The 24,576-nt window shown below is 46.7% G+C and overlaps 1 protein-coding gene across 1 annotated transcript in view; it reads left to right on the plus strand.

Moving 5' to 3' along the window:
* DMTN (dematin actin binding protein) overlaps positions 1–24,576 on the plus strand; it is a 77,454-nt gene that overhangs the window by 23,278 nt on the left and 29,600 nt on the right. The window contains exon 2 of the mRNA XM_088443398.1: positions 19,455–19,505. The gene's annotated coding sequence lies outside the window, so the exon portion shown is untranslated. The remainder of the gene's footprint in view (positions 1–19,454; positions 19,506–24,576) is intronic.

Consider the following 24,576-nt stretch of genomic DNA (forward strand, 5'->3'; position numbering starts at 1 on the left):
TCTTCCGTATATCTATCATCTTTACTATTGGGCAGGCCTTTTCTTCCTATACTGTATAATAAAAACAATTTAAGTTTGTGTGTGAAGGTGAAAAGACATGAATAGATACCATTCCTCGTACTATATGTGTTCGCTGCCTGGAAGACGCCATAACGGTCCCTCTCCAATTGGGCAACATTATGCTGTGCACATTGTCAGCAAAATTAATTCTACCCTAATAAAGATTCCCATTATTCTTTTTTTTTGTCTCCCCGGCCTTCGTTCAAAATTCCTCCATCACTTGGCTTCCTGACTCTTAATCTTCAAATGGGCTCTCAAGACCCATTTCTTCCTCAATGCTTTCCAGCGCTCATCCTAACCCACTACTCTATGCTCCTTCCTCACTATCTAGCCCATCTGTGTCACCCCTGTTTGTCTGACCCTCCCCTCAGAATGTAAGCTCTCGCGAGCAGGGCCCTCTTCCCTCACGTGCTTCTCCTTGCCTTACTTTTACTTTCATTTACAATGGCACCTAAAACCTGGTCACTGACACCCTGCTGCTTATTTAGGTGTAATGCAGCATTGTTTCTAAATCATGTACTTGTCCTGCATTGTCTGTACTGTTAATAACTGTTGTCTTGTGTGCTCATTTGTTTCTGTACTTTGTAAGGCACTGCGGAACCCCTGTGGCGCCATATAAATAAAGGATAATAATAATAATAACAATGGTAGCCAGGCCTGGCCATACAAGGGATATAAACCTGAGTAATAACCTCAAGGCTCCCCTTGATAAGAGGGTTCAGAGTAGTAGTACCTTTGTGGATACCAAAAAAAGCCTTTGATTTTATTGAAAAGAAAAGCATATGCTATAATGAAAGATTGAGTTTAGGGGTGTATTGCTAACAAGGGATAAGTTTCTGTATAAGGCCCCTTGTGCATGCATGTTGTGGGGTCTTTGGTTAGCCAGTAATACCCTGAGAATGAGGGGAGAGAGTTTTGCGTGCAGGTGAGAGGGGCTCTTTAATGGAGCTTCACCCAGACCGTAATACTTCATTTTGAATGGAGAGTTAAATAAAATCAGACAACTAACGCCTGTATTTCTAAAGTCTAACAATTCCTGTAATGGCCCAGAAAGGAGTCCCTCCTGCTATGTGCATGGCTCGTTCAAACCTACCAGCACTGTCAAGGTCCCTCCCCCAAAATGTCTATTCTGGATGAATGAGGAGCAAACAGAGGGGCCCCGACAATGCTGCATGCAGTTTGATAAAAATCACACACATTCTATAAGGCTCCAGTACACATTTATATCAACTAGAAGTCAACAGTGGATTTTATTATATCTTACTCCTCAAAGCAAGAATTCATTCATTACTTGGACATCTACTTAGTCTGACCCAATGGTGTATCAGTGATTGCTTTTCAACTGTATTGTATTTGTTATGCTTATTGGTTACTGTACTGTAATACTGTAAGGAGGGCGACTTTAACTCTTAATTATAATGATCACTATACGCGCGCATGTGGCCATGTGTGTAACCAGATTTTGTTGGGCACACGGATAAACCTAAAAGCCAGTGATACCATCAAAAATCAACATCAATTACATTTTTCAGGCAAAAACACAGCGCACCATGTAACATGTAACTACTTATTATTGTTCTGGGTTTTGTTCCACAATAAATAACTATTCACTTTATATAGTTTATCTCCAATTTATAGGAGCTAATTAATAACGTCTGCTTGCCAGGAGAGCACTTCCAGTATGACAAAGCACTTTACCATTAAAAAGTCTTTCAGCAAAGACTACAATTCCTAGCGGGGAGGGATTCAGAGGTCCCTCTCCAGCATTACTGTAGATCCTGGGCTACAATGGCTAACGCCATCATCAAGCTTTTCTGAGCTTGATAAATTGGGCCAGACTACAGTCCCCATTGCAAAAATGGGGATTCATCCTCAGAATGCAGATGGTTAGATTTTGGAGGCGCTGGGTTAGGGTTGGGTTGCGGGGAAGGGTAGGAGAGGTTGGGGTTAGGCAATAGGGGGAGGGTTAGTGATAGGGATAGAATACATTCCCAAACCACCACTTTGTCAGACATCTGCGTCGGAAGTGACGGTCACATGACCGCCAGAACCCGGAAACCGCTGCTGCCCGTTGGGACCAGGAAAGTGACTGCTGGGCCACCAGGGACGTTAGGTCGACAGACTATCATGTCGCCATGTCATCCGTGTAGACATGAATGTCGACATGGTCCCTAGCGAAAAACTGCATGCTAACATTTCGTACATGTCGATATTCTCATGTTGATATGAAATGTGTTGACCTAACATACCACACCCGCCTGTGTCTGCCTGTGTGCAGGGCATACTTGCCTACCCTCCCGATTTGGTCGGGAGCCGCTCACGACCTCCCGGGAAGGCAGGCAATCCTCCCGGCCCCCGGCGATGTGCCCGCACCCCCCCGCGCCTTTAGGTACAAACCCCGGCAGGGGGCCGGTGACGCGATTCATCGTGGCTCCGCCCCTGCTGCAAAGTGCCATTAATCACGGCATTGTGAAGAGAGGGGGCGGAGCCACGATGACGCGATCGCACTGTCACGCCCCCATGCTGCATCATGTGCCGGGCCCCGCCCCCTTTGGCCGCGTCACGCCCCCAGCCCTGTAAGCCCGACAGCTCCCTCCCGGAAGGAGGGAGCCAAATGTCGGCAAGCATGGTGCAGGGCCAGATTAACAATGGAACGGAGGGGGCTACACCTTCAGACCTCAACATAAACATAGGCCCATCATCGTCAGAATGATGACCAGCAGCCCAGCTGGTCACACAGTCGGACATAATTCACAAGTATTATAAATAGGATTAAAATTTTCCTTACAAAATGATGCAAATTTTCTTTTACACATTTAGGAAGACATTGGGGCTGTTAGTGGAGGGGTGCACACGCCCTCATGGCACTGCCCACATGGCACTGCCCACACCCACACAGCACTGGTCACAGCTCCTCTCCTTCTCACAATAGGCCTTGAACATTTTTAGCCCCAGGCCCATGTGGCCCTTAATCCGGCCCTACCAGTGTGTGACCTGCTACTTGATGCTACATGGATCAGGTGGGGCCTATTTATCTATATTTTCTGCCCCATTAACCGTGCAAACAACAGTCCGCGCATGATTTATGTGTCATTCCTATTTATGATATGTCTAACGCAGGAGATATCACAGATAATGTAAAAAATTATGCACATCTCCTATATGGGGACGCTGCAATTATGCAGTTACCAAGATTTAAAAATCACAAGTATTATGTCTCTTATAGCTAACGCCATCTTCAGCTCCCGCTGCTTCCTCATTTAATAACGAGTTGTATGATTGGTATCACTCGTTAGTAATCTTAAATATCACTCCAACCAATCAGCTCCTAACTGTCACTTTACAGGCTGTGTTTGAAAAAATGACAGGAGCTGATTGGCTGGAGCACCATTTTAGATTAGTAACGAGTGATCACAATTATATCACTGGTTAATAAATGGGGCCCTTAAGGTGGCGCATGCTCAGGGACACTGCAAGGACAGAACCTAGGAGTGTAAACATTTACAGCCGTGGTCAATGGCGGAAATACAGGGTTTTGCTTATTGGAGCAGCTGTCCCGCCAGCACTACACTAATAAATGGGATGTAGTTATAAGGATGTCGCCCAGTCTAAATCCTGACACGAGACTCAAGTTAGGTGTCGAAATACAGACGCCTATCTTAAGGCCCCCATACATCAGCAATTGATTACAGCAATAGTGCAATTTGAAATCGATTGTGTATAAAAATCTTTCCCTTTTTCAATCGACTGCAAATTGTACGATTGCTGCAATCAATTGCTGATGTATGGGGGCCTTTAATCCAGAGTCCCCCGACGCCGGAATGCAAAAGGACGCCATCCCAAACAAGGTAAGTCCAGGGCGTCTTAGGAGTTAGCCACGGGGGGGGGGGGGGGGGGGAGAGGGTTAGATTTAGGCACCCCTGGGGGGATTTTAGGGTCAGGCACCCCCCAGTAAGGGTTAGGGCTAGGCTAGGGGAATGGGGTGGTTAGGTGCTACTAGGGGGAGGTTAGGGTTAGGCACCCCCCCAGAATGGTTAGGTTTAGGGTGCGGGAAGGGGGGGTTAGGTTTAGGCACCCCGGGGGGGACTTAGGGTTAGGCACCACCTGAGAGTTTTAGGGTTAGACACCACCAAGGGAGGGTTAGGATACTTACCAACCCCAGTCAAGATCTCTTCCTGACAGGCTTCCGCAGTCGGGATTTGAACCGGACAGTATTTCAATCCCATTCCCTAATAAATAGCCCCAAAAACAAACATTCCTAATCCCCACGATAAGGAATGTAAATTTTTGGGGCCACATTGCCATCAATAATAAATAGGCCCCTTAGTATTGATGCTTATTAGGGATTTTATATCAGACCCTCTACCATAGTGAGAGACCCTAATGCCATAGTGAGAGACCCTAATGCCATAGTAATCTTTGCAGCTTAGTAACAATTGAGGTGTGAAACCTGCAATACATTATTATAATATGAATGTCTGCCCCCTAGGGAACCGCAGTTTGTCCCATTAGAATATATCTTTCGTCATTCTCCTCCTGAACTGCAGCCAAGGTTGTTTCCTCGGCTTCTGTCTACCCCTCCCTCCTGCTATCCCCCCCCCCCCCCCCCGTCTCTCCATCTAATTCTCTCCCATGCTGACCTCTACTGCTTTCTCTTTCTCCCTCACTTCTCCATCTGTTGCACTTTCTCCCCACCGCACCTCTGTCCATGTCCTTTCTCTCCATCTAATCAGAAGAGACACCCTGCTATGCTCCTTATGCATCCCCTCCCTGGCCAGGACAGTTCATGCAGAGTGTTGCCTGAGTGTAGGGAGGGGCACTGTGAGTGTGAGACCGCCTGGAAATCTGCAAACAGAGACGAGACCCTACATATAAGACTGCACCTGCAGGAGACACCACACAACCTGACTAAGGTGCACGGTCATAGCTGAGGGGGGGTCGGGTCTGGTATAGGAATAGCGAGGAGAAGCCACCTGCAGAGCAGTGCCAGCACTGTGGGTGTGTATGGAGTGGGGTAGCACAGTAGCATGACTGGGGCGGTGGAGGGCTTACGGGACTGATAGGACTGAAATGTGAAGTATATGGTAATGGCATGATGGAGAGTAGTGTATGTGTGTCTGAGGGGAGTTATACCTAAATGCATCTGGGAAAATGATAATAATACTGAGCAGTGTGTGCAGGGGTCTCCTTACTGAGCTGAAGAAGACCCTGGAAGGGCAGTCAGTGTATGATGTGTAAAGTCAGTGCAGAATAATAATGTGGGTGTGAGAGGATAAATATATCTATAGGCAATGTACTATATACATACATCTATAGGCAATGTACTATAGACATACATCTATAGGCAATGTATTATAGACATACATCTATAGGCAATGTACTATAGACATACATCTATAGGCAATGTACTATATAAATACACCTATAGGCAATGTACTATATACATACATCTATAGGCAATGTACTATATACATACATCTATAGGCAATGTGCTATATAAATACATCTATAGGCAATGTACTATATAAATACATCTAGGCAATGTACTATAGACATACATCTATAGTCAATGTACTATATAAATACACCTATAGGCAATGTACTATATACATACATCTATAGGCAATGTACTATATAAATACACCTATAGGCAATGTACTATATAAATACATCTATAGGCAATGTACTATATAAATACATCTATAGGCAATGTACTATATAAATACATCTAGGCAATGTACTATATACATACATCTATAGCCAATGTACTATATACATACATCTATAGGCAATGTACTATATACATACATTTATAGGCAATGTACTATATACATACATCTATAGGCAATGTACTATTTACGTACATCTATAGGCAGTGTACTATATGTATTGTGGCAGGGGGCAGACTCGGCAATATCCCTAGCCATGATTACAATGCTATACAATGATCTGTTTGCAATAATTATATACAGCTGCTGATATAGGTATCTACAGTCTACTGTACACTACTGTCTAAATGTATTGTTGCTGTATTTATTCTGATTCATGGAACCTGTGACTTCATTCCATATGAATTATTAATAACAAATTTCCTGCACATAATATTAACCTTCCTATTACAACACTTTCCATACCATTTTATTATATATTATTATATATTTCCCAGCAAAATTGCACAACTGTACATATCTACCACTTTGTGCCAGGGGTGGGCACGGCAGTGCGAAAGTAACATACTGGTGACTTACAGAGCGTTACACCATTAACCCTTCTGCAGTCCATGTCCTGCAGAACATCTCTATATCAACAAACCACCTCAGTATACCACGGATGGCCAAGCTGATAGGCTTCACTACCATGTAATCTGCTGGGTGAGGCACAGCATGCTGTGCAAGATAAGGGACCCATAAACCTGTGTGCACACATGTTCAGCATGCTGCCTATAGGCCTTGCCATGTACAAACACCACACATGAAGAGGCCTTATTATTTATCATATAGGAATTTTCCTGGTGTGTATCTATTCAGCAGGACTTTCTCTGGTCTGTATCTCAGTATATAGAACACAGGGCCTGATTCAGACCCGCTCGCAAGCGCACAGCACTCGCAAGCGGGTCGATGGTCCCCGACTGCACATGCGCCAGACCAGTAGAATGATGGCAGCTCCTTTGCAACTGATCTCGCTACAGGACGGGGTGGCTGTCGATGTTGATTGACAGCTCGTCCCGTTTTGTAGGCGGGGAGGGGGGTAGCTGCACAAACGCAGGTGTTCCCTTAGGAACCAGGCGTTTGTGGGCGGCTCTACTGACATCAATCGTGATGTCAGTAGTGGACTTCTATTACAGCAGGAAGTCCACTCGGGCTTGCGAGAGCTGAGACCCTACCACAATCGCGACCATCAACAAGCCGCCCGCAAAAGCTGTGGGTGGTCACCCACGGCTTAGCGAACGGCCTAGAGGCCGAAAAAAAAAATAGCAACCCGCCCTGATTTGGAGCGAGCGCTCGCAAACAGCGAGCGCCTCTGAATCAGGCCCACAGTCTCCAGTGTATATATCTCATTTAAACAATAGGACGTTTCTCTGGTCTGTATCTCAGTATATAGGACACAGTCCCCAGTGTATATATCTCATTTATACAATAGGACGTTTCTCTGGTCTGTATTTCAGTATATAGGACGCAGTCTCCAGTGTATATATCTCATTTATACAATAGGACGTTTCTCTGGTCTGTATCTCAGTATATAGAATGCAGTCTCCAGTGTATATATCTCATTTATACAATAGGATGTTTCTCTGGTCTGTATCTCAGTATATAGGACGCAGTCTCCAGTGTATATATCTCATTTATACAATAGGATGTGTCTCTGGTCTGTATCTCAGTATATAGGACGCAGTCTCCAGTGTATATATCTCATTTATACAACAGGACGTTTCTCTGGTCTGTATCTCAGTATATAGGACTCAGTCTCCAGTGTATATATCTCATTTATACAATAGGATGTTTCTCTGGTCTGTATCTCAGTATATAGGATGCAGTCTCCAGTGTATATATCTCACTTATACAATAGGACGTTTCTCTGGTCTGTATATCAGTATATAGGACGCAGTCTCCAGCGTATATATCTCATTTATACAATAGGATGTGTCTCTGGTCTGTATCTCAGTATATAGGACGCAGTCTCCAGTATATATATCTCATTTATACAATAGGACGTTTCTCTGGTCTGTATATCAGTATATAGGACGCAGTCTCCAGTGTATATATCTCATTTATACAATAGGACGTTTCTCTGGTCTGTATATCAGTATATAGGATGCATATATATATAGGATGATTATCGCGACCATCGGGCTTGCAACGAGACTCTGTGGCAGGGTGTCGGCTCCCGCAAGCCCGAGTGGACTTCCTGCTCTAATAGAGCAGGAAGTCCACTACTGACATCACTAGTGATGTCAGAAGGTCCGACCTCAAATGGCAGGCGTTCCTTTAGGAACGCCTGCGTTTGCCCAACCACCCCCCCTCCCTGCCTACAAAACAGGGCGAGCTGTCACTCACCATCGACAGCCGCCCCGTCTTGTAGCGAGCCCTGCAGCGACTGAAGCTCAGCCGCTCATCAGGGCTCGCGCATGCACACGCCAGACGCGGTGCATGCGCAGACCATAAACATCGAGCCACTTGCGAGCGGCTCTGAATGAGGTCCAGAGTCTCTAGTGAATATGGGCGGGATGTACTAAGCTTCGTATCCGACATGCTGTACATACCGCCAATTATCAGGTATGTACCAGCGATAATGTCACCGCTATGTACCTAGAAAATCACAAAGGACAGATCTCCCAATAAGAGATGTCCTTTGCAATAGAGGCACTTCCGGCTTTATGACCTAGAAGTCCCTCTGGCGTCATTCAGTCCATGCGCAGAATTACGTAAGCACCGCGGGGTGAGCATGGGGCATCAGGAAAAGAAGCCCATAGACTAAAGATGGCATTACCCACCGGGTCCAAACTGTATCGCATTCCGGTGTTTGGTACATATGAGAAATGCGGTAAAACCCACAAAAAACGTTAGTTTCGGATGTTTAACCGGATTTTTTGCCTTAGTCCACCCCACTCTATATCTCATATATAGAATAGGATGTTTTTCTAATCTGTATCTCAATGTATATGACACAGGGCCTAATACAGGGCTACACACCTTGTCAATGTCGCACACAGGTGGCCAATGTCTGAGCATGTGTCCGAGTCGCTCTGTGCTGCAGCCAGTAGATCATCAGTCACGGCATTATCATAAAGAAGCAGACACAGCCACGACAGCGTGCACCTCTAATTTAGTCTCCCATGTGTGCACCGTATGTGGATATCTACAGTGCATCCGGAAAGTATTCATAGTACTTCACTTTTTCCACATTTTGTTATGTTACAGCCTTATTCCAAAATGGAATAAATTAATTTTTGTTCTCAAAATTCCACACACAATACCCCATAATGACAACGTGTAAAAAGTTTTTTTGAGATTTTTTGCAAATTTAATAAAAAAAAAAAAAACAACTAAGAAATCACATGTACATAAGTATTCACAGCCTTCGCCATGAAGCTCAAAATTAAGCTCAGGTGCATCCTGTTTCCACTGATCATCCTCGAGATGTTCCTACAGCTTCATTGCAGTCTACCTGTGGTAAATTCAGTTGTTTGGACATGATTTTGAAAGGCATACACCTGTCTATATAAGGTCCCACACTTGACAGTGCATGTCAGAGCACAAACCAAGCATGAAGTCCAAGGAATTGTCTGTAGACTTCCAAGACAGGATTGTCTCGAGGCATATATCTGGGGAAGGGTACAGAAAAATATCTGCTGCTTTGAAGGTCCCAATGAGCACAGTAGCCTCCATCATCTTTAAATGGAAGATGTGCGGAACCACCAGGACTCTTGCTAGAGTTGGCCGGCCGTCTAAACTGAGCGATCGTGGGAGAAGGTCCCTAGTCAGGGAGGTGACCAAGAACCCGATGGTCACTCTGTCAGAGCTACAGCATTCCTCTGTGGAGAGAGGAGAACCTTCCAGAAGGACAACCATCTCTGCAGCAATCCACCAATCAGGTCTGTATGGTAGAGTGGCCAGACAGAAGCCACTCCTTAGTAAAAAGCACATGGCAGCCCGTCTGTTGTTTGCCAAAATGCACCTGAAGGACTCTCAGACCATGAGAGACAAAATTCTCTTGTCTGATGAGACAAAGATTGAACTCTTTGGCGTGAATACCAGTCATTATGTTTAGAGCTACAGCATTCCTCTGTGGAGAGAGAAACTTCCAGAAGGACAACCATCTCTGCAGCAATCCACCAATCAGGCTTGTATGGTAGAGTGGCCAGATGGAAGCCACTCCTTAGTAAAAAGCACATGGCAGCCCTCCTGGAGTTTGCCAAAATGCACCTGAAGGACTCTCAGACCAAATTTAATTCTCTGGTCTGATGAGACAAAGATTGAACTCTTTGGCGTGAATGCCAGGTATTTTGTTTAGAGGAAACCAGGCACCACTCATCACCAGGCCAATACCATCCCTACTATGAAGCATGGTGGTGGCAGCATCATGCTGTGGGGATGTTCTTCAGTGGCAGGAATTGGGAGACTAGTCAGGATAGAGGGAAAGATGAATGCAGCAATGTACAGAGACATCCTGGTTGAAAACCTGCTCCAGAGCACACTTGACCTCAGACTTGGGCGACGGTTTATCTTTCAGCAGGACAACGACCCTAAGCACACAGCCAAGATATCAGAGGAGTGGCTTCAGGACAACTCTGTGAATGTCCTTGAGTGGCCCAGCCAGAGCCCAGACTTGAATCTGATTGAACAAACATCTCTGAAGAGATCTGAAAATGGCTGTGCACCGATTCTTCCCTGATGGAGCTTGAGAGGTGCTGCAAAGAGGAATGGGCAAAACTGTCCAAAGATAGGTGTGCCAAGCTTGTGGCATCATATTCAAAAAGACTTGAGCCTGTATGTCAAAGGTGCATCAACAAAGTATCGAGCAAAGACTGTGAATACTTAGGTACATGTGATTTCTTAGTGTTTTTTTTTTTTTTATTACATTTGCAAAAATCTCAAAAAAACTTTTTACACATTGTCATAATGGGGTATTGTGTGTAGAATTTTGAGGACAAAAATAAATTTATTCCATTTTGGAATAAGGCTGTAACATAACAAAATGTGGAAAAAGTGAAGCGCTGTGAATACTTTCCGGATGCACTGTATATCATACACACAATAGGTAATTTCTCAGTTTATCCCAATTTATCTCCTATTACTCCTCAGTGTGTTTATATATTGGCCCTCCACCTCTCCCCCTTTGCAGTGATATCTCCGCACTGACTACATTGTCCTATATACAGTGAGAGAGGAAGTAGAGATTGTCCTGTGAGGTTTGGCCCTGGGAAGGGAAGTGAGTGTGTGGCAGAGGGAAGTGGAGAGAGACTGATACATGGAAAAAGAGCAAGAGGTCATACAGTAACACAGGTGCTGCATTCTCAGTCCAGCGTCATGTCTCACTGCGCTCCTGCTGTCTGTCATTCCTTTCCCTCGCTGTCTGTCATTCTGTCTCCTCGCTGTCTGTCATTCTGTCCCTTGATGTCTGTGATTCTGTCCCCTCGCTGTCTGTCATTCTGTCCCTCACTGTCAGTCATTCCTCACCCTTGCTGTCTGTCATTCCTTTCCCTCGCTGTCTGTCATTCTGTCTCCTCGCTGTCTGTCATTCTGTCCCTTGCTGTCTGTCATTCTGTCCCCTTGCTGTCTGTCATTCTGTCCCTCACTGTCAGTCATTCCTTACCCTTGCTGTCTGTCATTCCTTTCCCTCCCTGTCACTCATTCCTGACCCTCGCTGTCTGTCATTCTGTCTCCTCACTGTGTGTCATTCTGTCCCTTGCTGTCTGTCATTCTGTCCCCTCGCTGTCTGTCATTCTGTCCCTCACTGTCTGTCATTCCTTTCCCTCATGTCTGTCATTCTGTCTCCTCGCTGTCTGTCATTCTGTCCCTTGCTGTCTGTCATTCTGTCCCCTCGCTGTCTGTCATTCTGTCCCTCACTGTCTGTCATTCCTTCCCCTCGCTGTCTGTCATTCCTTCCCCTCGCTGTCTGTCATTCCTTTCCCTCCCTGTCACTCATTCCTGCCCCTAGCTATCTGTCATTCCTTCCCCCCGCTGTCTGTCATTCCTTCCCCTCGCTGTCTGTCATTCTTTCCCCTCGCTGTCTGTCATTCCTTTCCCTCCCTGTCACTCATTCCTGCCCCTCGCTGTCAGTCATTCCTTACCCTCATGTCTCTCATTCTGTCTCCTCACTGTCTGTCATTCTGTCCCTTGCTGTCTGTCATTCTGTCCCCTCGCTGTCTGTCATTCTGTCCCTCACTGTCTGTCATTCCTTCCCCTCGCTGTCTGTCATTCCTTTCCCTCCCTGTCACTCATTCCTGCCCCTCGCTGTCAGTCATTCCTTACCCTTGCTGTCTGTCATTCCTTTCCCTCGCTGTCTGTCATTCTGTCTCCTCGCTGTCTGTCATTCTGTCCCCTTGCTGTCTGTCATTCTGTCCCCTCGCTGTCTGTCATTCTGTCCCCTCGCTGTCTGTCATTCTGTCCCTCACTGTCAGTCATTCCTTACCCTTGCTGTCTGTAATTCCTTTTCCTCCCTGTCACTCATTCCTGCCCCTCGCTATCTGTCATTCCGTCCCCTCGCTGTCTGTCATTCCGTCCCCTCGCTGTCTGTCATTCCGTCCCCTCGCTGTCTGTCATTCCGTCCCCTCACTGTCTGTCATTCCTTCCCCTCGCTGTCTGTCATTCCTTCCCCTCGCTGTCTGTCATTCCTTTCCCTCCCTGTCACTCATTCCTGCCCCTCGCTGTCTGTCATTCCTTCCCCTCGCTGTCTGTCATTCCTTCCCCTCGCTGTCTGTCATTCTTTCCCCTCGCTGTCTGTCATTCCTTTCCCTCATGTCTGTCATTCTGTCTCCTTGCTGTCTGTCATTCTGTCCCTCACTGTCTGTCACTCCTTTCCCTCCCCTTCACTCATTCCTGCCCCTCGCTATCTGTCATTCCTTCCCCTCGCTGTCTGTCATTCTTTCCCCTCGCTGTCTGTCATTCTTTCCCCTCGCTGTCTGTCATTCTTTCCCCTCGCTGTCTGTCATTCTTTCCCCTCGCTGTCTGTCATTCTTTCCCCTCGCTGTCTGTCATTCCTGCCCCTCGCTGTCTGTCATTCCTGCCCCTCGCTGTCTGTCATTCCTTTCCCTCCCTGTCACTCATTCCTACCCCTCGCTGCCTGTCATTCCTTCCTCTCGCTGTCTGTCATTCCGTCCCCTCGCTGTCTGTTATTCCTTCCCCTCGCTGCCTGTCATTCCTGCCCCTCGCTGTCACTCATTCCTGCCCCTCGCTGTCTGTCATTCCTGCCCCTCGCTGTCTGTCAATCCTGCCCCTCGATGTCTGTCATTCCTGCCCCTCGCTGTCTGTCATTCCTTTCCCTCCCTGTCACTCATTCCTGCCCCTCGATGTCTGTCATTCCTTCCCCTCGCTGTCACTCATTCCTTCCCCACGCTGTCTGTAATTGCTTCCCCTCGCTGCCTGTCATTCCTTCCCCTCGCTGCCTGTCATTCCTTCCCCTCGCTGCCTGTCATTCCTTCCCCTCGCTGCCTGTCATTCCTGCCCCTCGCTGCCTGTCATTCCTTCCCCTCGCTGCCTGTCATTCCATCCCCTCGCTGCCTGTCATTCCTTCCCCTCGCTGCCTGTCATTCCTTCCCCTCGCTGTCTGTCATTCCTTCCCCCCCGCTGTCTGTCATTCCTCTCGCTGTCACAATTGGCTTTTTTCTACTTCAGGGTCCATAGGGGGTCCACAGGGTTGACCTTGGGGTATAGGTTGGGAACCAAATCCGGGCACCACGCAGTTAAAGCTTTTAGCTCCCAGGATGCACTTGGGTCCACTCTCCCTATAACCCCGCCCCCCAGCCAGAGGCACCTCAGTTTAAGTTGGTGCCCGGCCGGAGTTGGGTCACCGTTACTGCAGGGGGGCTGCTTAGCAGCCTCTAAGCTTAAAAGAGTTTTGTTTTATTATTTTTTACTACTCTTCAGAGCGGCAGCATCAGACTGTCCAATGGACGTCTGAGCTGCCGCTCCTACACCCCGCCGGCGCTGCGACGCCAGTACAGATCTGGGGATCGCAGCGGGACCCCAGAGTCTGTACTAGCCGGGCTCTGGAGGAATCCCTGGGCTGCTGCCGGATCGACGGGGACAGGTAAGTCGCGTGGTCACCGCTTGCGGTGATCCACGTGTGAATATGCAGCCTTATGCCTCCGGTCTCTGGGGACAGACCGGAGGCGCTAGCGGTGGCGGCGGGCTCCCCCTCCATGGAGGCATACCCCGCGTGTCCACAGCCCACCAGGGATTATAGCGGCAGCGGGAGCCGGCATCCCGGGGGGTCAATTGCTAGCCAGGGGAGGAAGCCTTCCCTGTCTAGCGGCTCCTCCCCTCAGCTCAGCGCGCCTTTCAATAATACAGTCTGGCGTCGCTGAGCTGCTTCCTCCGCGGGCCACGCTTCTTCTGAGGTCTCCAGTGGCCATTTTCTCTCTGTGGTGCTGCAGAACTCTTAGGATGTCAGTGAGCCCAGTCCCCCTTCGTACCTGGCCATTTTGGGTGAGTGTACACAGCGCTATAGCCTTCCCAGACACTGAATCTGGGCAGTTGAATGTAGCGACATTGTGCAGTATATTATATGTCATGCTTATGTATGTATATATATTTTTCTGCATTGTATGTGACTTATGCTAGTGCTGACTGTCTGCTTTTTCTCTCACCTGTCAGTGTATATCTATCCCTTTTCTTTATCTGCCCTAATACAGGTGTACCTGGGGTGGTTCTGAGACCTCACATATATATATTTGTTAATATCTGTGAGGTTTGTCACATACTGTTGCGTGCTGCACGTTGCCATATTTTAGATGGAACTGTGAGTTGCATACGCTGATAATGGGTCCCTGCAGCTAATCTTAGCGTCAGTCAGGACCGGTATGGCGCTGCTTAATATTTCCGTCAAGATAGTCAGATATATCTGACCAGGAGATTGCACACGATACTGCACCCATTATTGCTATTCTGCAAGTCATAGCCTGCAGGAATTAGTGCGGAGGATTTTAACTCAGAAAGGTTTATGTATGCGGCACCATCTGGTGCCGGGCCCCTTGCACGACCCCCTTAAAGGGCGTTGTTTCTCAGGATCCTCTCCTTTGAGGATCGCCGGGCGGGCCCCATTGTCGTCACTCGCTTGGAGTTACTTCACCATACTGCCCTTTTGAACTCGGGGTATCTCGCAATTTCTTGCAATTTACCCCTGTGCAACAGACTGTCGCTCCCCGCCGGGGTTTTTCACAGTACATGAATTACCTCCGATACCACATCGGTCTGTCATTCCCCTTGCAGGGATTACCACAACGGCCACCCTGGTGGATGTCGTTTTATGCGAAATACTAATTGGCGTGATATACGCCCTGTGGTTACTGACCAGTGGCTCTGCCGTGAACTGGATGGTATATTCGGCTCTTTCCCTCTCACATGGGGGGAGCCGATCTCAAGTATTATTATCCCTGCTTTGGGGCTGGTAGCCAGGCTCATTCTGGATATAGAGAATGTCGATCCTGCACCAGTATCATACATCTCCCGTTTTCTGCCCAGCGGGTGGATCTCATAGCGGGAGTCTGGCTGTCCCCAGATACGAGGAGTCACAAAGGCCTCCTGTTTCCCATTCCCTGAGGGTCCTCACAAGTAATGGAAATCCCCTTCTGGGATGGATTTGTATGTTAATCATCGGGTTACAGGCATTAATACGCCTCCCATCCCGGCCTGGACGAATTTTACGGATCCGTAGGTGGTAACTTTGCCTGAAATCAATGTACTCGTTTTCAGGGCCTGTTGCCCGTCCTACCATGGCCATCGCATGGTGATGCTTTTGTGACGTTTTTCCCCTCCAACACGTCTGAGGTTCAAATATCTTTTTGCCGCTCACAAAATATGCAGTGGTCATATGTGGGATTACCTCATGGGATGCCGGTCTTCTAACTTTCAGGGTTTCGGCGGCGTCTGTATCCGCCGCAGTACCCTATGGCTGCGTTATGGGAAAGCAGAGGTGCACACTCCTTCCATGGGGAAGTTCTTGTTTGGTCCTGACCTTGACAAGATCGTTGCATCATTGGCAGTATCACTAATGGGGAGATACCGTCTTTAGCTACTCCCACTACATTCGGACTAACTCTGTTAAGTCTTTTTGTCCTCAGGGTCAGCCTAAAGGCCTGTTTTTTCCTAGGCTGTCGGCCTCCATGGGGGCCACCATATCCAGTACCGAGCAGTCCTGGACTTCCGGACGACCCTGTTTCTACACCTGAGGATATACCCTCAGCCTGACGGGACAGGTCTACATCTGGGGAATTTCCAGAGTGAGGTACTGATTCTCAACGGCCTCTCATTGCTCATGCAGCCTCCTCACAGGCATTGTTACACGGGCCCTTCTTCAGAACTGATCAGGGCCTTACAATCCCAGAAAGCTATACAGTCTTTGTGGTAAGCAGAGCTATTTCGGCCAACCTCACTATCTCAGTGAGGGACTGGTTGTTCTACTTTCTTTTTGGGGCGGTGACCGACTGGTCCTCCTTTGCCTATACTCTGTCTCAAATCCCTGAATCAGATTCCAACGGTGCCTTGACTCAGGTGGAATCGTCCATGCTCCATCATCCGATGTTTGGAACCTGGGGATTTTATGGTATATCCGAGTATTCAGGATACGTACCTACGGGTACATACAGAGCCCTCTCATCAGCATGGGTTCAGGTTTGCTGTGCCACAGCAACACTTGTAAGTTTCGGGCTCTGCCTTTTGGGGCTGTCCTCAACTCCACCGGGGTTTACCAGCTTTATGGATTTTCTGACAGTTCACCTGTTCAGTGTATCCGAATGCTCCTTTCTCTGGACGGTCTCCTGCTTTTAGCAGGATCACCAAGGTACTTTACCGCCAGGTCAGGATAACCGGGGCTTCTTCTCGGCACAGATAATTAGTCAACGGAGAAAAAGTCCTCCCTGCATCCCTCACAGGGTTTTCTTCATCTGGGAGCACTGCTGGATTCTCAGAATCTGAGAATTTTTCTGGCGTAAGACAAGATCTCCACTCTTCAACTTCGAGTGTGCGGATATCTACGCAGTCGACATATGTCATTACTCTTTGTGATGCGCGGTCTACCAGAGTGTCTACCTTTTGGTAGGGTGGAATGTGCTCAGTTCCATTCCAGGCCTTGCCATAATTGACTCCCCTCCAGATGGATCGAGTTTTTTCCATCGGATCGCTGTTCGAACGATGATACTTTCTCCGGAGGCGAGTTGGTCTCTGTCCGGGTGGCTATGGCCATCTCGTCCAGGGTGTTCTTTGCTAAAGACAGTGTCTGGTCCGCATTCGTTTCGGGGCAGTTGGACGTCTGTCGCTTCTGCCCTGCCACTTAACTTGTTGATACTTTAAGCTGTCTTGGACTTTCACTCTGGCCTAACCCATTTGTCACGGTAAACCTGAATAGGTTCAGTCCGACAGTGTCACAACAGTGGCTTCCATCTAGGCAACACTGGTAGTTGGGTGGCAATGTTAGGAATGTCACCCATTCTGACATAGTCCAAGGGTCTTCTCCTGGCCAACTCTGCGGTGTTTATTCCCGGAGCTCTCCATTGGGAAGCGGGCTTCCTCAGCCGTCACGGCGTGCATCCCGGGGACTAGTCTCTTCTCCAAGAGAGGTTTCAACTCCTGGTGAGCAGAGGGGGCCTCCCTGAGGGGATTGATCCCCATGGCCTTCTGACTCGATCACACATTACCGGTGTTACAGTCCAGCTCTAGGAGTACTGAAGCTACCTTCAGTGACTCTTTGTCAGTGAAGTGGTCCTTCCACTTTGTGTACCTGTGTCCTCCGGTCTCCCTTCTTCCTCGAGGTCTTCGGAAGTTTAATTCGAGACGGAGGGGCTTTCCTTCTGGGGGCTCCAGGTCGTCCCAGACATCACTGGTACTAAGATTTTCGGAGTCTCCTCATCGATGCTCCGTTCCTACTGCTTCACTATCTGGACCTGTTGTCTCAGGGTCCTTGTTTTTCCCTGGATCTGGATCGCTTGTCTTTAACTGCGCCCCTACTGTGGTCCTCGGGCTTCCCTGGCTCTGTCTTCATTGAGATGTTTAGAGCAGATAGGCCAGACTTTGCTGGGATCTGCCACGGACTGTGGCATACATAATTCTTATGGTATCGTACCTGTCGATACGATCCTCCGGTGTCCAGGATTTCCAGATATTCTGGCATTCCTTCCAGCTGGCTTGGGTTTCACCCTTGGCCTGGCCTTCCTGACAGTGCGGATCTCTACACTGTCGGTATGGTTAAGATATGGAATTGCTCCGCTCTGGTATCCAGTTCATCCTTTGGAGTGTTTTCTGGATTATGTCTCCACTTGTCCTCCCTAGGGACTCCTGGGGAGTTAGTAGTGGTTCTTTGTTCCCTCCGGGGACAGTCAATGGAACCGCTGGTTGTGATAGCCATTACATGGTCTATTGTTTAAGCTCTCTCTCTCTCTCAGGGTGTTTAAATCAACCAGGAGAGTGTCTGAATTGGGAGCGTTCTCATGTGGCTCCCTCTTCTGGAGGGCATCATGTCAGGGTGTGAGTTGCTCTTGCCCTGTGTTTCTTCTTAAAGTGGTTTTTAGGTTCCATATTATTCTGGAACTTATGGTATGGCCATTCAGTTCCCAGTCCTCTCGCCTGGTGTGGCCTCATGGACTGTGGTCCGGCCTCTTTGGCTTTATGTGATCCGTTCAAGTTCCTTATGGTAATAGGACTCCTTATTGGTGGTCTGCGGTTTCTGGTTTTAACAGGAAACGATGGCCGGCCTATAATGAAATGTTGACTGGATGGCCTCGTATGTCTTCCTCAGGGGCCTACCCATGGGTGGGAATTTCTGTCGTTGAGGCTTGTTTTTTTCTCGGGCCGTGTAACCCTCGTGGGCGGCTCGCCGTGGCGCCTCGGCTGTTTTGCCTTACTAGGTGTCCACGTGGTCTTCTGTCCATACCTTTTTAAGGTTCTAGGCATTGGTTTCCTTTGCCTCTCAGGATGCTTCCTTTTTGGCGACGGATTCTCCTCTCAGCACAGGAGCGTCCCCACCCTTGGTTGAACTGCTTTGGGACATCCCCAAGGTCAACCCTGTGGACCCCCTATGGACCCTGAAGTAGAAAACAAGAGATATGGTAAGAACTTACCTTTGTTATCTCTGTTTCTACGAAGTCCATAGGGTCCACAGGGCGCCCGCCCTGACGCACCTGGCTTCATATGGGCTGTGTTACTGGTCACCGGTTTCCCGTCTCCTTTTCTGTGAGTATGGTTCTAGAGTGTTCCAGTTTTCTCTCTCTTTTTCTCTCCTCCTCCGGCCTTTGGCTACTTACAATCTGAGGTGCCTCTGGCTGGGGGGCGGGGTTATAGGGAGAGTGGACCCAAGTGCATCCTGGGAGCTAAAAGCTTTAACTGCGTGGTGCCCGGATTTGGTTCCCAACCTATACCCCAAGGTCAACCCTGTGGACCCTATGGACTTCGTAGAAACAGAGATAACAAAGGTAAGTTCTTACCATATCTCTTGTTTTTCCCATTATGTAATACTACACTGACTGTAGAAAGGCAAGAATATCGGATATTAATGTGTCAAATGTATTATCTGGCAAATTTGCAGTCCTATTTCTAAATTAAATAGTTGGTGACTTTGTGTTGTACAGATTCACAATATAAAACCCTACTTATTCTGCTAACTTCAAGAAAGATTGTTTTAGTCCTGATAACCAAACATTAACATCCAAACATAAGATCTTGCTTTGTTTTCTCTTCCTGCAGAGACGGAGCAGAACCTAAGAGGTCACGTGATGCAGAGCAACACACAGACTGGTGAGATCTGCTATTCATCTGGCATTTAAACAAAAGCATTGAACTTATAATAAGATATTCTACAACATTTAGCAGGCTCAGTGGATCGTTGTCTAATATGACCTAACACAAGAACAACCGGATTGCATAGCACCTAATTTGTATGGAAAACCAACACACATGATAGTTTGTTCAGCCAGGAAACACAATCATGCACACTGCATATATATATCATATTTATTTTATTACTGTTTATAAAATGACATAACGATATTAAAATACATACTAACATCATTAATAAAAACTAAATCATAACAATAGCATTTGTCACATAACAAACACATGAACATATCTCAAGACATTTAGGGGGAAATTTTTTGCACAATTTGCGTGTTTTGGTGCAATATTTTTGCGTCTTTTATCAATGCGTGCTCCTGTTTGGTAGTCCTATCCTATTACAGAAACCGCAAAAACGCATTCACGCGAAAACTGTCCATGGTGTAACCTGCAAAAAGTACAGCACTTTTTTGGGAAATCAGTCTGTACCCCATAAAAAGCCTAACTGACATAGGAAAGAAATAAAGAAGTGTATTCGTGGAACTAATAAAAGTATTTTGGGTTCTTAAATTGTGTCAAATGGCTGTTATATGCATATTTGTAAAAGTCTGGAAAAATTCTAAAATACAATATTTTTTTGGGAGAAAATAATTGCTGCAGTTAAATTGAGGATGCATTAAAATGGGTGCAAGTATATTTTTGTGTTTATAATGTGTACTTTTAAAAAATACACCTGCTGCAGCCATCCCTACAGCCCCCCCAAAATACCTCACCCACTACTTTAAAGTTTAAACCCATTTTCCTACTACTTAAATTTTTTCACCCTAAAATTGACGTGTCATTATTGTCGAAATTAAGCTAATTAAGTTTTGGTTTTTTTTGTCTAATTTGCCATTATGGGTAGGGTGGGGGGTGGCCAAGGGGTTCTGAACCGTCCCCACATTTTTAGCTAAAAATAAGGATTTTGCACAAGTTTTCACCTGCTCTGAGATGGTGAAAACAGTTAGCCGGTTTTTGTCTATGAAAACTTTGCACATGCAAAAACTCCAGGAATGGGATTGCACGATACGCATTCTGGTGCAAAAAGTTTGCACTTGTGAAAACTTTACGCCAAACCGTGGTTTTTTTGCGGCTAATTGAATCCGGTCGCGATAAGCTGTCGTTTTGCAAAAAATGTTTAAGTCTGCATGTGCAGACTTATCGATAAAAATGCGTATCGTACTATCGTATTAGCCGCTGCTTTTGCCACATGCAAATTCTCCATAGTCAAAAGCGACAAAAAGTTTCCACCGTCTCAGAGGAGGTGATAAATTGTGCAAAACCTCTATTTTTTGCTAAAAATTTCAGGACTTGGCTCAGAACCCCTTGGACACCCTCCAATAATGATAATGACTAATTAGGCAAAATATTTTTTTTAAATTAAATTTAAATTAAATTTAAATTAATTTTGCCAATAATGACGTTATTTTTTTTGGGAGAAAATTTAAAAAGTGTTGGAAAATGGTTTTAAAGTAGTGGAGTAGATAAGTTGGGGGGCTGTATGGACAGGTGTTTTGGGGATTGCAGGTGCAAGTGACAGGTGTATTTTTTAAAATTAAAAGAAAAAAAAAAATTACACCCATTTTAATGTACCCCTAATTTAACTATATCATTTATTTTTTACAAAAAATATTTCTTTGTATAATTTTTTTCACTGTTAAAGAAAAATGCATACAACAGCCATTTGACACAAGAACCCAAATTCCTTTGATTATGGTCACTAATACACTACACCATTACCCTATTAGTTTGACTTTTTAGGGGGTACAGCTGATTTCCCCATTTTCACATGAATTTTTTTTGCATATAACACATTGAATTTTTTGGGGAGTAAATGCCGCTCCGCGTCTTTCGCAATAGGATTGCGCAAACAAAACGGCAAACGTGATAGACGTGAAAAGTGACTCATTCTGGTATACAGGTTTTTTGCATGTGAAAACGTAACTGTGACCGGAAGGCTTCCAGCCCGGACTCCCGATCACAGGTTGGGTTTTCGATCCCCACTGGAACTTGGGGTATCAGATATTCCCGCTTACCGTCAGTGACCGCTTGTCACTGACTCTGCCCACTGCGCCGTGGGGGTATAACCATGCTGCCACCACCAAGCTCCTCCTATCGGCACTCGGAACTGCTTACGAACACCCAGGCTCCTACCTCGGCACATGGAACCGCTTCTACTGTCGTATGAGTTGACTAGCTGCGGCCACACCCCCTGATTGGTGTCGGCTGATTCCTCCTGATCCCTCGCAATGGACCAGGTCTGCACGGTAGCTTGGCAGTTGACTTGAGCTTGGAGACGCGGAGCTCTTACCCAGAACAGCCGGAGAACGGAATAGCGTTTTGCGCAATTCTGTTGGTCACAGGATTGAGATGTAATTGAAGTCAGGCAAGATGTTTATTGCTCATAGTCTTAAAAAAAGACTCAACCTTTCCGAATGAAGGTTACATTAGCATACAGGAATCTTATCAATCAGCAGTTCTTCTCCTCAAATAATTTACTGGGTTGTACAATTTTTACTTGGCACAAAGCCTTTTTTTATGCTATTCCACTACACATTACCACAGGGGGTAAGTCCGCCCTGGGTTCCTCTTAGCCAATCGTGCTAGCTCACAAAACATAAATAAACACATTTTACATTTCACAGAAATTAAGTACAGTTCCTCGTTACCAACCAAGAACAGTTGGCTTTCCTAAAACACACAAACTAGACTGTCTCTCAAACGGGAAATATAACATTTCACAGGAACTGATAAATTGCATTCATTCTTTGATACATTTATCGCACAGTGGCAAAATATCTATGTAGAATAACCAGCAATAGTATTCGCTTTAGTCTTCCTGCAATGTGCAGGGAATCGTGAAAAACAAAAATTTTTCCACAGAAGTGCAGACACACAAGACACAATCTCAGGGACATATCAAAGGACGATTTGGTAATTTGACACTCTTCACGCCTTCACAGAAAGCTTCCATCCTGGTCTCTCCTGGAATGCACTTCAAAGAAAGCTTTGTTACACAAAGGGTTTGACCACTACCATAGGTCAGGATAATTAACATATCACTTCCTATGTCAGGAGGGAAATCCCCATTACAATAAGCAATATAGTGCATAGCCTATTAAATATACTTTGCTTCATGCACTAATGCATTGCAGATTAGCTGCAGTGCATTACAGCAATACATATATCTTTTAATACAGTTTATTATAAACCATGTGCAGTGTGCTTTTAAACTGTGTCCTCACTGGGACTTTAACTGTGTCAGCGCTGGTTGCAGTGGGAGCTGGCTCTCCCTGTCCCCCAACGTGCAGCCACACTCTACCCACACTCCCCCATTGCAGTGGGTCCCGGCCGTGGCATATAAAACATTAAAAATACACTTATTAACACTCACCGTGTAGCGCAGAGTACACATTTACCACGGACGCCTGGTGCCTTTTGTCCTTTTAATAATGGCGCTGCAGCATGGGGGTTAACCCCTTTATGAACGTGGGTCCGGCCTCTGGCCACAGTAACGTTTTCGCGTCTAATTTTATATGGCCCCATTATATGAACCCGTTGTTGTACTCTCATTATACTCATAACAACTATACAACTTACTTAGGGCCTGATTCAGACCCGCTCGCAAGCGGGTCAATGGTGGGCTCTGCGCACGCGCAGCGGCCGCACTGCGTGTGCGCCAGCCCCGGAGCGAGAGAGAAATTCTCTCGCTCCGTGGCTCACTACAAAAGGGGTGGCTGTCGATGTTGATCGACAGCTCGCCCTGTTTTGTAGGCATGGCGGGGGGTGGCTTCACAAACGGAGGCATTCCCAAGCGAATGCTCGCCGTTTGTGGGTGGCCCCACTGACATCACCAGTGATGTCAGTGGGACATTTTCCGGCTCTGTTAGAGCCGAAAGCTCTCTGGGGCTTGCGGAAGACGAGACCCTACCGCAAGGGTCTCGTCACAAGCCCCGATGGTCGTTACCCACAGCTATGCGAGCGGCCAGGAGGCCGCTCAAAAAAAAAAAAAAAAATCCCTGATTCAGAGCGAGCGCTCTTTCAGAGCGTCCGGCTCTGAATCAGGCCCTTAGTACAATGCATATTCAGATAATACATATTTGTCAATACTTGGTTGATAAATTATCCAGTATTCTAAGGTAATGACTAACATTACCCTGACCATATTATAATGGGATTTATTACAGGCTATAATATAATATCCAGGTACAATTACAGGGGATACATTGAGCATACAGTAGAGTCTGTGAGTAGTAAATCTTTCTCATCTCCTATGGCATACGGTGATATAATCTGCCTGCTGCAAATGCTTTCATATTTAATTAGCCCACATAATTTCTACTTATAAAAATAAACATTTTCAAGGCTAACTGCATCATCCACTGCCCCGACCCACTCCTGGTACCCGTGGCCACAGCTATCTCCTTGCAATACACGTTTGCTAGTGTTATTTTACACACAAATTCTTGTAGTATTAACCCAAAACATGCATATCCCAGCAAATAGCAAGCGAACAGAGATGCCAGTACTATTAATGCCATTCATACCATCAAACCTGAATGTCTGCACTGTAGGAGATCCCTACAGAAGGTGCTAGGATGACCCCAACACTCCACACTCCACAACACTTTGAATGGGATACGTACAATATCCCGGCACAGGGGATGCCAGCACTTAGAATACTGGCGCCGGATTCCCGACACCTGTCAGAATCCCGGCACTGGCATCCTGACCGCCGGCATCCCGAAGGTAAGTAGCGGGGTTGGGGGAGGGTTAGGGGTTAGGGTTAGGCACTGGGGGGAGGGTTAGGTTTAGGCATTAGGGGGAGGTTAGATTCAGGTACTGGGGAGGGAGGGTTATGGTAGGGAACGACAGGTGTCGGTATCCTAACCCTGTCGGGATACCGGCATCAGGATTTTGACCACCGGGATCTGAGCGCCGGCATCCCGTATCTGTCCCCTTTCAACAGTTTGGCGTTTGTCTCCCACCACAAACT

Source organism: Taudactylus pleione, unplaced genomic scaffold (assembly GCF_031769625.1).
Source record: "Taudactylus pleione unplaced genomic scaffold, aTauple2 ptg000329l, whole genome shotgun sequence".
NCBI classification, from domain to species: Eukaryota; Metazoa; Chordata; class Amphibia; order Anura; family Myobatrachidae; genus Taudactylus; species Taudactylus pleione.